Source organism: Bombina bombina, chromosome 3 (assembly GCF_027579735.1).
Source record: "Bombina bombina isolate aBomBom1 chromosome 3, aBomBom1.pri, whole genome shotgun sequence".
NCBI lineage: Eukaryota > Metazoa > Chordata > Amphibia > Anura > Bombinatoridae > Bombina > Bombina bombina.
The window spans coordinates 503,621,819-503,635,589 of NC_069501.1; the positions used below are offsets into that span (position 1 = coordinate 503,621,819).

Below are 13,771 nucleotides of genomic sequence, written 5' to 3' on the forward strand. Positions count from 1 at the left end.
GCCCTGTTTTTACCTTTAGATTTTTTATCCTGTGGTAAAAAAGTTCCTTTCCCACCAGTAACAGTTGAAATAATAGAATCCAACTGAGAACCAAATAATTTGTTTCCCTGGAAAGAAATGGAAAGTAGAGTTGATTTAGAAGCCATATCAGCATTCCAAGTCTTAAGCCATAAAGCTCTTCTGGCTAAGATAGAGAATAATAATATCATGAGAATCACGATTTGCTACTTGTTGCGCTAGGGTTTCCAACCAAAAAGTTGAAGCTGCAGCAACATCAGCCAATGATATAGCAGGTCTAAGAAGATTACCTGAACACAGATAAGCTTTTCTTAGAAAGGATTCAATTTTTCTATCTAAAGGATCCTTAAACGAGGTACCATCTGACGTAGGAATGGTAGTACGTTTAGCAAGGGTAGAAATAGCCCCATCAACTTTAGGGATTTTGTCCCAAAATTCTAACCTGTCAGGCGGAACAGGATATAATTGCTTAAAACGTTTAGAAGGAGTAAATGAATTACCCAATTTATCCCATTCTTTGGAAATCACTGCAGAAATAGCATTAGGAACAGGAAAAACTTCTGGAATAACCGCAGGAGCTTTAAAAACCTTATCCAAACGTATAGAATTAGTATCAAGAGGACTAGAATCCTCTATTTCTAAAGCAATTAGTACTTCTTTAAGTAAAGAGCGAATAAATTCCATCTTAAATAAATATGAAGATTTATCAGCATCAATCTCTGAGATAGAATCCTCTGAACCAGAAGAGTCCAAAGAATCAGAATGATGGTGTTCATTTAAAAATTCATCTGTAGAGAGAGAAGATTTAAAAGACTTTTTACGTTTACTAGAAGGAGAAATAACAGACAAAGCCTTCTTTATGGATTCAGAAACAAAATCTCTTATGTTATCAGGAACATTCTGCACCTTAGATGTTGAGGGAACTGCAACAGGCAATGGTACATTACTAAAGGAAATATTATCTGCTTTAACAAGTTTGTCATGACAATTATTACAAACAACAGCTGGAGGAATAGCTACCAAAAATTTACAGCAGATACACTTAGCTTTGGTAGATCCAGCAGGCAGTGATTTTCCTGTAGTATCTTCTGGCTCAGATGCAACGTGAGACATCTTGCAATATGTAAGAGAAAAAACAACATATAAAGCAAAATAGATCAAATTCCTTATAAGACAGTTTCAGGAATGGGAAAGAATGCCAAATATCAAGCTTCTAGCAACCAGAAGCAAATGAAAAATGAGACTGAAATAATGTGGAGACAAAAGCGACGCCCATATTTTTTAGCGCCAAATAAGACGCCCACATTATTTGGCGCCTAAATGCTTTTGGCGCCAAAAATGACGCCACATCCGGAACGCCGACATTTTTGGCGCAAAATAACGTCAAAAAAATGACGTAACTTCCGGCGACACGTATGACGCCGGAAACGGAAAAGAATTTTTGCGCCAAAAAAGTCCGCGCCAAGAATGACGCAATAAAATGAAGCATTTTCAGCCCCCGCGAGCCTAACAGCCCACAGGGAAAAAAGTCAAATTTTTGAGGTAAGAAAAATATGATAATTCAATGCATAATCCCAAATATGAAACTGACTGTCTGAAAATAAGGAAAGTTGAACATTCTGAGTCAAGGCAAATAAATGTTTGAATACATATATTTAGAACTTTATAAATAAAGTGCCCAACCATAGCTTAGAGTGTCACAGAAAATAAGACTTACTTACCCCAGGACACTCATCTACATGTTTGTAGAAAGCCAAACCAGTACTGAAACGAGAATCAGTAGAGGTAATGGTAAATATAAGAGTATATCGTCGATCTGAAAAGGGAGGTAAGAGATGAATCTCTACGACCGATAACAGAGAACCTTATGAAATAGACCCCGTAGAAGGAGATCACTGCATTCACTGACATTCACTGACATTCACTGCACGCTGAGAGGAAAACCGGGCTCCAACTTGCTGCGGAGCGCATATCAACGTAGAATCTAGCACAAACTTACTTCACCACCTCCCTTGGAGGCAAAGTTTGTAAAACTGATTTGTGGGTGTGGTGAGGGGTGTATTTATAGGCATTTTAAGGTTTGGGAAACTTTGCCCCTCCTGGTAGGAATGTATATCCCATACGTCACTAGCTCATGGACTCTTGTTAAAGTGCATGTAAAGTCAACCTACTCGCTCTGCATCATAGTGTGTCATTTCAAAAATAAAAGTGAGTTTCATTCATCAAAATGTGAAAATCGCATTCTAAAAAGAAATATTTCATAATTTACTTTCTATTCTTCTCGGCGATTCCTCCGCCCGCCATTATGGTCCCACATAAATTTGATGATTGACACTTCTCTTTCGGAATATTTTCCTCACCCCCGGGGCTTCAGGCCAGTTGTTCCCTACGTCACGCTAATCTACTGCGCATGCGCGAACTACCCGATATACTATACTTTGTTACGGAGTATTAACGCATGCGCAATGTGATACGAGGTGCCGAGGTTTACAGCGTATTGGTTGCTGAACGCATGCGCGTATTGTCATCCAAATTGTGAACGCATGCGCAAATGAGACCCCTAATCGTGAACGCGATTCAAAATGATGTCATCGAGTGGGCGGTAGATATTTAAATGATGCATGGAGAAAAACAGGAAGAAGATGGTTGGGAGGAGTTCAATGGATAGCACGGAGCTAAGTTTAGATATCAAAATAACGATAAACATTATTTATTTTAAAATAATATTATTGCGGTTTGAATATTTATAAGTGTGTGAACAAGTTGGTAACAATTAATAACCAAAAATTTACATTCACTTTAATTACATGAAAGAAAAGTGCTGTCCAGAGTACTGAAACCAAAAAAAAAGCTTAGATGCCTTCTTTTTCAAATAATGATAACAAGAGAACGAAGAAAAATTGATAATAGGAGTAAATTAGAAAGTTGCTTAAAATTGCATGCTCTTTCTGAATTACAAAATAAAAAATTTGGGTTCAGTGTGCCTTTAACATTTGTGGGCTTTAATATGTAGTATGAACTTTTCCATATAAAAACCCTGAGCCATAGAATAGCTGGGCGGTCTTGTTTGTAGCCAAACTTCCTTGTTCAGAATATCCTTAGTTGACCTAAGACCGTATAACCAGCTAATAGAAGTTTAAGGATGTTCTATCAGACCAGCGAATTCATCAGACTAGCGAACAGAATTGAAATTCCGTCAGCTGTCTGATAGCAAATCCATTTGTTAGGTGATTTTAACTTAAAATCTATATTTAGATATAAGGTAAAAAGATTCTGTGGCGCCACCTAATGGCTGAATATATAGCAAATCCATCCCATGCATGCACTCCTCACTCATCGTAGTTGCATTCCAAAGCGACTACATCACATTCGCTCTTCTGATACACCAACGGTTCGCTAGTCTGATGAATTCGCTGGTCTGATAGAACACCGTTGGTGTATCAGAAGACCGAATGTGACGAAGTTGCTTTGGAATGCGACTACGATTAGGAGGGCATGCGTGGTATGGATTTGCTATCAGACAGCTGATGGAACGTCACTTCCGTTCGCTAGTCTGATAGAACATGGGCACTAAAGTCAAAAACAAAGTTTCATGATTCAGATAGAGCATGCAATTTAAATCAACTTTCCAATATAATTCCATTATCAAAACGTGCAAATTTCTTTTTATATGCACACGTTCTGATGCACTAGCTGCTACTGGCCATGTGCAAAAGTACACTGTGTGTACGTTTATGCATTTTATGATTGGCTGATGGTTGTCACATAATACAAAGGGAGGCAAAATTGGATTGATTTTTAAATTTGTCAGAAAATATTCTAATGCTTATATCAAATTCAAAATAATTGCTGTTGCATTTACTTTTTATTGTGTATTTCTCAGTTATTTAGTTTTACTGTAATTAGTGGTCCTTTATCTTTCAAGTAAAAGTCGTTCAATACAGACTTGATAACTTTATATTATGGTAAAACAAAACAAGTCTGCTATGTTATTATTATTTCACAACTAAAGCAAGGATTAGGGGTAAAGACTGCAAGTTTGGTAGTTTTATTTCTCTATGAGATTATTTCAGGTCTATATTTTTTTTTGTACAGACAGATCTAAACAGTTAAGAGACGCACCAAGTAAAAACAACAAATACGTTTCTCCCTCTAGTGGCGTATGAAGGTGATGCACTTACAATAAAGTAACAACCAATACGGTATAGTTCAAGGGGTAAAAAAAAAATCATCTGGGTGCTTAGAGTTTGCAAGAAAAAGTAAAATCCCTTCAAAATGATATGAAGCAGTGGCGTAGCGTGGCTTCTCAGCGCCCAGGGCAAGGCAAGAATTGCGCCCCCCTAATCCATTAGCACTGACTGAGTCTCTTCCACCAGTACAGTAGCGATTGGCAAATTTGCTTTGAATATAGGAGACAGCTCAACAACTTAGGAGACAGGTTTTTGTTTTAAAACAAACAAAGCTTTATTTTAACAACAAAAATATATACTATATATATATATATATATATATATATATATATATATATATATATATATATATATATATATATATATATATATAATTCTAAACTCTACATTCATCCTTAAAAATTAGGATTCAATATGGTTGCAGGCAGGCAGCCATTACTTTATTATATACATTAAGTAAGTACATTATATAACTTAACAATTAAATTTTTTATGGTTTAATATTTAAACATGGGATTTAATTTTTAAATACATCTGAGCCAGCATGCCAGAGTGTGAGAGTGATCTATGCTGCTTTAAAGTGAAAGCCAGTTATTTTTTTTAAATTCATTTTTAACCTGGGTAAAACATACAAGATGTAGATCATTTACATCTTGTATGTTTTATTTTACCCAGGTTAAAAATGAATTTGAAATAAAATAACCAGCTTTCACTTTAAAGCAGCATAGATCACTCTCACACTCTGGCATGCTGGCTCAGATGTATTTAAAAATTAAATCCCATGTTTAAATATTAAACCATAAAAAATTTAATTGGCATGCTGGCTGGCTCAGACTCTGGGTCCTTTGGAAGTTGGAATTTGGCTGGCTGGCTCAGAGTGACTCTGGGTCCTTTGGAACTTGGCTGGCTGGCCCTGCGACGTCACCTGGGTAACGGTAGAGGCTAAGCTGCATTTTGCGTGCGTTGCCATTTCCAATCCCTATTCCCCAGGGCCCAGGCACAAACAGGGGCTATAATAATTTAATTATAATTCTGGCTGGCAGTGGCACTGGTAGTCTGGTTCTGATACGGACCCGGTGATGAGTTTGGTAATTTCTGTTGACACTACTTACCTTATCATTGCGGGCGCGGCGTACTAGTCTGACTCCACTCTGGCTCTGCTGCTCTGACTTTTTCCTCCCTCCTGACATGTGCGCTGGGAGTGGGAGTGGACCGTGCTAACTAGTGGCATAAACACTAGTCTAGCAGCAGGTAACAGTCGGCTAGGATTACACTCATAAAATTATGATAATTAAATCATTACACAGCACGTCTTGACTTCAGAGTAGTAGACAGTTCACTTGAGAGACAGAATGGCTGGGCGCAGGCGCCTGTCAGATTTTTTAGCCTCCCTGTAGCGCCGCTGGGAGTGGGACTGTGACTGTCTACTGTCTTGAGATGGTGGGGACTGGGGAGGCTGGGAGTCAAGCATTTTGCGCCCCCCAGAATTTTGCGCCCGGGGCAACCGCCCCTGTGGCCCCCCCCACGCTACGCCACTGATATGAAGCTAATACAATCACAAAAGAAATTATTAGAGAAATAACGCACTAAGGAGCAAGGATGCTGCAATAAGAATTTATGGGGCAATAATGCACTCAAGAGCTAGATACAATTAGATGGTCAATAAGATGCCTAAAAAAAACAAGCGGTGGAGGTGTCAAATTCCTATTTTAATTTTTTTTTTTTTTTATGAAGGAGCTTTATGATGTAATGACCCGAGTCAACGTTTAACATCTTAAATGACAGATATTGGTTATTACGAGAAAGAAAATAAACGTTTTTAGAGGGCAGGTGCAAGATAGTTAAACCTCAGTAGCGTTTAGGATTTACACCATAAAGTGTGTTTTCTGCCACGGTGCATAAGCCATAGAGAGTAAACTGCCAGTCACTCTCCTCAAGCCATAGTGAGTACACTGCCAGCCACTGACTGTCTCAAGCCCAATTCCTAGCAGCTACCCCAGTCCCCAGCTGTCTCTCACCTCCCTCTCCAGTCGCAACGTATTAGTCTCCATGACAACAGCTGAGGCGGATGTTTCAGGGCAGCCTGACCAGCCCCGCCATTTTAATCTATCAATCATAGAACGCTTATAGTTGTTAGTGGCTGTGTGACTGTTCGTATAACTCTAACATAATAATGTCAGGAAAAGGGCAAAAATATTGCAGGAAAAGGGAAGAATTCGGAGCTGCTAGAATATTTGAAGAAAGAAAGTGAAAAAGCAATTACACCAGTTGTGTGCTGCATCTTAAAGGGATACTGCCCCCATTTTTTTCCTTTTATGATTCAGATACAGCCTGCAATTTGAAGCACATTTCAAATAAAGATACCAAGAGAACAAAGAAAAATTGTTAATAGGAGTAAATTAGAAAGTTGCTTCAAATTGTATCTGAATCATAAAAGAAGAAAAAATGGGTTCAGTGTCCCTTTAATGCTTTGGTATAGAACTTTTAAAGTAATCACTACTGCATTTTACTGTGTATTCTAGGATTTGGCCCCTTCAAAATGGAGATATTTTCTCATTAAAATCTACCATTCTATTTCTCTATAACTTCTGATTTCTGTTTTCTGCTTTTGTTAACACTGCTAGACACAATTGTACAATAATTTAGGTAAGTACATGTTACAATAATCATGTTTTATGTGTGAGGTCCCACATTTATATTTGAATCTTTAACATTTATTGTTTACATTTGGTGTAAATGCAGAAAAATACATGATCTATACTGTAACAATCTGATTTCTATATTATAAAATGCATTTAAATGGTTCACAACTGTCCAGCAATATTTAACTGTCCATAAGTGGACACTAAACTGACTGGCACTAATCCTAAGGATATTGTATGCATATGGATTATAGGGGCCACAGGTCAATTGGCCTGATCTGTTATGGGAGTAAAATGTACAGGGGCTGCGTGCAGTAATGTGCACGTGCTTGCAGCACTTTAATGGAAGCAGTTTTTTAAAAAAATGTTTATACATTTGCAAGAGCTCTAGATGGCAGTGATTTTTCCTGCCATGTAGTGCGCCAGACATGTGCACCCTAATACTTATGTATGCTCTTCAACAAAGGATACCATGACATTTGATAATAGAGGTAAATTGGAATTTTATGTTTCATGAAAAAAGTCTAGCTAAACACAGAGCCAGCTCAACCATAGGAACAAGTGGGTCCAATGGACTCAAGCAGCAGTTAAAGAGGGGCAGCACTTCAGTGATTGAGTCAGTCAGTCACTGTCAGACCCAGACAAATCATGTCCTCTGACTCCGTGGGGGAAGTCGCAGGCTCCCAGCAGCATAACATCATTATGCACAAAGACACAAAACCGGTCAGAAGCGACATTCAAGGTGGAACTAGTGCGTCTCTTCCCTAACTTCCTTCCCACTTATTGCGCAATTGTGCATAAGCTAGTAGGTTGATATGCTAATCAGTAATGTCAATAGAAATTAGCATATGAGTCTACCTAGGTTTAGCTTTAAAAAAAAATACCAAGAGAACAAAGACATTTTGATGATAACAGTAAATTAGAAAGTTGTTTAAAAGTGCATGCCCTATCTGAATCATGAAAAGTTTCATTTTGACTATTTGAACACGGAAAGGTGATTAAAGTGATACTTCACCTTTAATAAGAATTAAAGGTACATGAAACCCAAATTTTTTCTTTCATGATTCAGATAGAGAATACAATTTTAAACAACTTTCTAATTTACTTCTATTATGTAATCTGTTTCATTCTCTTGGTATCATTTGTTGAAGGAGCAGCAATGCACTACTAGTTTCTAACTGAACACATGGGTGAGCCAATCACATTCAATATATATATATATATATATATATATATATATATATATATATATATATATATATATATATATATATTTATATATATATATATATATGCAGCCACCAATCAAAAGCTAGAACCTAGGTTCTCTGCTGCTCATGAACTTGCCTAGATAAACCTTTCAGCAAATGATTACAAGAGAAGGAAGCAAATTAAATAATAGAAGTAAATTGGAAAGTTGTTTAAAATTGTATTCTCTATCTGGGGGGCGGAGCCAACAGCCGAGACAGTTAGAAGCATAACCCTTGAGCTCTTAGGCCTCAATTAAACAAAATAGCTATATCCAGTTAAAAATACATCTAATTTTACATCAGCATTATAGTTAAATGATATGCCCTGAAAAGTTCATCTGCCCAGACAGATTTATGCCGCTAATTCAAGGTTTAGTATCAGCTCTGGGAGAGACTCTTTGCACTGAGAGCGGCAAATCAGGTGGTCCTTACTCCTCTACTATCAGCTCAACTATGCAGGGGACAACTACAGAAGCTAATATCATACCGGAGGAAGGTTGCGACCTATTGTTTGTCCTGCTGCAGGATCTTGATCGTCAGATGGATATCTGTTTTTCAGACTTCTCTAATGCATTGGAGCATGCTATGAGATTGACGGTCAGTGACGCACTAACTAGCCGAGACTCCGGAGGCCCACAGAAGGTGTTACCTAAGGAAGGCCTGTCGCTAGCGCTTCATCAGCCTTCTCAGCAATACAAAGGGGATGATGATGATTTGGGAGCTCTGCATCTGAGCCGTTGCAGCCCCTGTCTAATTAGCCATACAGAATTCCGGCCGCCAGACTGCAGCTATGCAACAAATGGTCTTACACGTAAGCCTGGGAGAGAAACCCACACTAGGCCATTTGGTGTACTGGAGACCTCGCAGAGATACAGCCGCACAGTATATTTCACATCACCTTCTTTAGGAAATTGCGGTTTGTCTGATTACCCTCCCCTACAAAACGGTGAATCAACTGCGCAGAGTGCAAAGCTCTTTGAGTCCTCTGGGAGAGACACTACATTTCTTGCCGACATGACCCGTAATATTTCTGGCATCTACATATATAATTGCAGCGCACCTTACTACGGTCCCCTTAAAGGTACAAGCGGCATGGAGGTACTTGTTTTGCTGTTTTGTGCAATGCAGCTTGTGTTGGTATTACTGTGGCGTGCTCTGAGCCCCCCGACCGTCGCACAGTATACAAGATGGATCCGCTTTGGTGTGGGCTAGACTGGAGAGCTATGTCTATGCAGAGCATGTGTCCAGGCTCAGATGGTGCTGTTATGGTATTATTCAAATTCTTCTTCCACGTTACTCCCTCACGGACAAGCTTAAGAACTCTATATATATCTTGAACTTTTAGTTATTCTACAGCCTATTGGACTAATTTTGTGTTTAAAATGTCGGATGTGAAGTTTGATATGCACAAGTTATTAGTCTGCATCTATTATGTAAGACAGCAGCAACAACATAGAGATCCAGATATTGATGTCAATATTGCCTGTCTTGAATGTGACTATAGGAATGGGGTAATGCTTGTTTATTATTGCTTAAGTACTCATAATTTGTTACAACTTTCCTGTTGGCCATTACTATTTTTCCCCATGGTTTTCTCATAGCCCCATAGGCTAATTTTATGGTTATACCTATCAACTGTATATTATGATATTGCTTATTGTCCTCTTCTAGTACACTATCTGCCATAGAGCCTTATCGGAGTCTTAGCTTTGCTACCTATATTACACAAAGTTTATTAGTTCTTCATTTATATTAAGTATACAAATGAAACCGTTCTGCATGCAGGGCTATAAACAAAGTAACCCCAGAGGGATATAAACTGAAAGACCTCTTGCTATACTATTGACAGAGTAGGTCATGTCTATAGAAGTATGCCTTGAGTAAGACTGCTGTATGCCATATAAATATCTCTTCCAGTCTGTGTAATAATAGTACATGTGGCTGGAGCAATAAGACATTTTACTATGTTTGCTATATCACACCAACTGTATGCCATAACTAGTTTGATTGAGAGTCATAGATTATTTTTTTTATTTTTTAGTGTGTTATCTTCCATTTCATTATCATAGATTGTCGTGAAAGTCTACTGTTATGGTGCTCTGACAAAATGCAGAAGGACATTTGGCAGACGGACATTTGGCAGACGGACATTTGGCCGACAGACAGAAAGCTAAAGAATGTTCAGATTTCGGCCGAGGGCAGATACGTTCCAGAGTGCTCTGTTCTAATCAGAGCCTCGGGCGCCGCAACTGCCTCTGGGAACCTTACCATGGGTCCCAAGACCGCACGTCTTGTAATTCTCTGTCTGGGAAATTATCTATCTATCAAATCTATCTATTTATCTATCAAATCTATCTATCGTATCTATCAAATGTATCTATTGCATCTATTGATCTATCTATCTAATCTATGTATCTATCTATCTATCAAATCTATCTATCTCGTGGCCGGACTGTTATCTGACAGCCACTTGTGTTTCGGCCAAATGTCCATCGGCCAAATGTCCATTGGCCAAATGTCCGTCGGCCAAATGTCCGTCGGCCAAATGTCCGGCCACATACTGTTATTTGTTTCAGCTCTCATTCTCCCTTATTAACACATGTGGATTAATAGTTCTAGCGACTACAGCTGTGCCTTTCTTGAGGCCCTTCACTATTACATAGATGTTATAGAGAGGCCCTTCTTAGGCGAACCAAGACTACTGTACTCTGGTTTCTGATATGGGGCCCTAGTGCCTATTTATATAACCACCTATTTTTGCCAAATTTCAGTTAGGGGATTATTACCCTGTATACTATGGCAATCTTAATTTTAGTGTAAATATGTCCACAAATATTTTACTGACCCTTACCTTCAGCCTTCTCACTTATTGCTATGATACTCAAGTTTTTTTTAAAGAAGCAGAACACCTAGGTATCCTAGTTATCGGACTGCAGGCTGAAAATATGGTTTAGGTGTAGTGTAGGTCAAACTAGTTTCCGGAACCACCTACCCGACCTAGAGTAACAAATCTATATAAATGCCCACATCTCAATTTATACCAAATGAGCGTCTACCTATGAGCGTGCGCCATAACAGATGGTCTGATGGATACCTATTCTAACCCCTTGCAACCAGACCTGCCCATTTTGCTCTCTATGTGGTTTCAGGTTTATCTGACTCATATATATTCTGTATCTTTGCTTTAACTTTATCTAAGATAGAACCTAGGCAAGGCATCTCCCCTCACCCTTTCCCACTCTGTATATCAGGGTGGGTCATACCCAATACCCCTTTCCCGTCTGTGTCCAGTGGAGACAATAACCCCTGAGGGGAGATACAAATTACACACCTTACTCGTAGTGGTTGTAACATGAATGCCATTGGTTTGTAAAATGAACCTCATATTGGGGACCAAAACGTTGATATTTTACATATATCCTTATTTCTATATTCATATATCTATGATCTAAATTCAATATCATTTTGAAGCTTTGAATAGTAAATTTAATTCTCATCCTAATTGAATTGGAGCCATACCTGCTCCTTCTTAAGATTCATTACAAATTATACTTAACTGTCATATAGTTCAGTGCTGCACGCCACACACTATGTTATGATAACTAATTGACCTAGTCAATTAACATTTTTATGGTCTTCCGCCCCCCCATTGCAGTTGACCATTGCTATTTACATTGTTGTTCTTGTTGTTTTCATCATATAACTTAAATACTTAATAATATTGTTACGTAGAAAAATTATTTATATAGCGGTGCTTACCCGCTGATATTTCCCCAACTTCCCCCTTGCTCTATACTCTGTTCTAGGTATCAAGACCCTTTAATAATAAGAAGCATTCAATTCTTTGACGTACTAGATATTTAAGTTCTCAAGAAGTTCATAATAAATTGGGTCTGCTTAGTAGCTACAGTGCACCTTCAGAGCGTGTTTTAGCACAATGGCCTGGAATAATAGCTACTCTCATTATGATATAAAAAACATAAAAGGAGGTTTTCAATTATCTTTTGACACTTATTATATGTTTCCTTTTTCTGTCATATTGCTGGTGAGACATCCATTGCTATGTATGGTAATATTTATATGTCATACTTTTATGTTGTCATTATAAAAAACCCTCAATAAAAAAATTATTAAAAAATAAATAAATTGTATTCTCTATCTGAATCATGAAAGAATTTTGGGTTTCATGTCCCTTTAAGTTATCATATGATATTACTGTGATTGCCCATTATTATATAGTCCGGTATGTGAAGGTGTCCAATTCACACAAAGCCTTACAACATCATCATTTATTAAAGGGACAGTAAATTCAAAATTAAACTCTTACGATTTGGATACCGCACAGCACACAATTTTAAACAACTTTCCAATTTACTTCTGTTATCAAATTTGCTTTGTACTCTTGGTATATTTTATTGAAGAGTAAAACTAGGTAGGCTCATAAGAGTTCAGAAGTGTGCACGTTTCTTTTGAACTCTATGGCAGCAGTGTTTAGCAACATTGTATAACAAAGGTACAAATAATGTAGCAAAACACTGCTACCATAGAGTTCTAAAGAAACACGCACACTCCTGAGTTTTTTTGAGCCTACCTAGTTTTACTCTTCAATAAAAGATACCAAGAGAACAAAGCAAATTTGATAACAGAAGTAAATTGGAAAGTGGTTTAAAATTGCATGCGCTATCCAAATCATAAAAGTTTAATTTTTACTTTACTGTTCCTTTAACCCCTTGAGTGCTAACGACGGCTCTGAGCCTTCGCAAATTGTCTCACTCAGGTGCTGATGGCTCAGAGCCGTCGCTAGCACTCTACCACCTTGAGGGAGATCTGGAGGCTTCCACCAGCTCCTACCCCGGCGATCGGGCCTGTATAGTGACAGGCATTGCCGGGGGCTTCACGTTTTGCACGGGGACGTCATGCGCAATGACGTGATGACATCACTGCGCAACTTTATTTAAAATGGACAATGTAAAGTATAGGGAAAGGGGGCATGCTGCTTAGAAGCCTGTATCTCAGGCATATAAGCAGCTACAGACCCCTGAGACCTAACCTTTTCAACAGTATAAGTCTAAGGGATCTGTAAAAAAAAAAAAAAAAAAGTTAAAAAATGTTTTATGTAAAAACATAAATAATTTTAAAAAATTCAGCTTAGCACCTAGGTGGGAAAGTGCTTAGCACTCAAAGGGTTAAATCAATATAATTGGGTCACTATAGTACTGATACATGGCTTGGAAACATGATATCTCCAATGTGAGTTTAAACTGCATTTATTTTCAATCTGCAATCAATGTTACCAAAGGTTAGATATTAGTTACAAATTCATGTGTGTTATGTGGCAATTACTATAGTATCCAATTACCACACTGCAATTTAGACCTTTAAAGGGACGTTAAACACTAAATACATGCTAGATGGAATGATAGATTCAAAGAAAAGATTAGTCCATGACTAACATGTAGATGTATTTTTTAAAGTTTCATTAGTTGTTTAAAAAGTGACAAAATAAGTGTAAAGTTTTAGTGTCTATAAAACACTGGGAGCTGCCATGTTGTAACTTGTGTTACCTTCTCTGCTGTGGCCAATTAGGGACAGTTATAAATAGGTCACTAGAGTGTGCAGCCAATGGTTGTGCTGGATTTAACAGTGTTCTGCACTTCCATTTCTAACAGGA

General features: G+C 38.0%; 1 protein-coding gene across 1 annotated transcript in view; it reads right to left on the reverse strand.

Annotated features, from left to right (window-relative positions):
• LOC128653527 (uncharacterized) overlaps positions 1-13,771 on the reverse strand; it is a 167,300-nt gene that overhangs the window by 129,348 nt on the left and 24,181 nt on the right. The gene's annotated exons all lie outside the window — the stretch shown is intronic.